This window comes from Sarcophilus harrisii, chromosome 6, assembly GCF_902635505.1.
Source record: "Sarcophilus harrisii chromosome 6, mSarHar1.11, whole genome shotgun sequence".
NCBI lineage: Eukaryota > Metazoa > Chordata > Mammalia > Dasyuromorphia > Dasyuridae > Sarcophilus > Sarcophilus harrisii.
Window position 1 is genome coordinate 178032726 of NC_045431.1, and position 2063 is coordinate 178034788.

Sequence of the window (2063 nt, forward strand, 5' to 3'; positions counted from 1 at the left end):
TCTAGGATCATCAATTCCAAACCCTTCAGTTTATAGGCAAGCCGACTGAGGCCCATGGTCACATAGGTAGTAAGCATCAGAAGTAGGATTTAGAGCCAGATTTTCTAACTGCAGATTTAGGGTTCTTTGTCCTACATCTTGCTGCCTCCTCAATTTGGCCGCTGTTCATGATCCAGGCGTTGGGGAGATATTTTGAAGCCAAGGCTTTAGAAATGATATGATTCTTCCAAGCAGGGTCATCCTCAGTTCAGTGGAGTGCCCGCTGAGAATAATAGTTTCCCAGAAGCTCTGCTTATACAGGGCAACTTGTCTTGAAAATAAAGCTAGGTGGTGCAGTGGATAGAGCAGCACCCCTGAAGTCAGGAGGACCTGAGTTCAAATTTGGCCTCAGACACTTAACACTTCCTGGCTGTGTGACCTTGGGCAAGTCACTTAACCCCAATTGCCTCAAACTCCCCCCCCCCAAAAAAAAAAAACAAAATAAAACCGAAAAACGGATGTTCCATTCTGTTGCCAGGGAGGACTGGAGAGGTTGTGGGCAAGGAAATAAGGATGCTATCTCTGATAATTCCACCCCTTTCTGGTAGCTGCTCATTAGTCAGCCCACAAGCATTTTACTGAGTACTTGTTATGTGCCACTTGGGTATCGAGGTGATATAATGGATGGAGCACCTGGTTTGGAATCAGGAAGACCCATCTTCATGAGTTCCAATCTGACCTCAGACAATCAATAGCTGTGTGATCCTGAGCAAGTCACTTAAACTTGTTTGCCTCAGTTTCCTCATTTGTAAAGAGAAGGAAATGGTAAACTACCCTTGTAGCTTTGCCAAGAAAAGGCCAAGTAAGGTCATGAAGAGAAAACACAACTGAAACAATGAAATTATTTTTATATCATATATATTTACACATATGAATTATATAATGTATTAATTACAATATGTCGAGATATAGAGATATAAAGAATGGCAAAAACACTGTCTGTTTCCTCAAGGAGCTCAAATTCTAATGGCATTCATTATTAACATTAAACTCATGAACATTTTTATTTTTCTGATTTACTTTTTTTTTTTTTTTTTTGCATATGTCTTAAGCAGAAGCATTTGCAGTGTGTGTAGTTGCTAGCAACCAAGTATATATAGATGAGTAGTATAGTCTTCCCCTCTCCATCCTGTCCTATCTACACTGGATAGCCTATATGATGAATGATAGTGTCCTCTAGTGGTTGACTGGATGAGAGAGGGCATGAGCCCACTGCTGTTCTGGGCAACAGAAGCAGAATATTCATTTATCCATTGAATGGTACCAAGGGACTTTGCTTTGGGAAGGAACCTGGGCTTACTCCTGTAAGGGCATAGCATCTTTAGTGGTCTCTGTTGTCTACAAGAACAGATATTTTTATAACTTCAAAAACGAGCCCTCCAGAATTTTAAAATATATTAATCTGAATGAATTTGGCCCAAAATAGAAAAATGAGAAATGTGTCATGATGAAAACTAAGAAATGAGGGTTCGATAAATGAAGGATTATAGGAACCTAAAGAATTTCTAAGAGTACTGAATTTGCTATTAAATTTAGGTTTAATTCTTAATAGATTTTGGGCATATAATCTTCTCTTTCTCAGCTTCCCTCCTTTGCAAGAGAAGAGTATTGATCTAACCAGTAGTTTCCAAAGAATCTGCTTTGGTTCATCAGTATGCCCCAAGGTGTCTAGATGAGCTAAAAAATGAAAAAAAAATACAATTGCAGGTCTCCTGAAAATTCTATAAAATTTACAATTTTCTGGACTCTCCTGGGAGTTTTTACAATTGAACTATTAGCATACAAAAGTAATTCTATACTGTGAGCAAAAAACAAAACAAAACAAAAAAACTAGTAACTGGATGGATTCCAACGCTCCATTTAGAGCTAAAGTTCACCGACACTGCATGAAATGGTACCATGGAAAGAATATTGAATTAGAACTACTTCTAAAAAAGTAGGACAAAGGATCCTAAACACTGAATCAGATTAGAAGATCTGAATTCAAATCCCAGGTCTTTCCTTTACTAATTCTAAAACTTTGA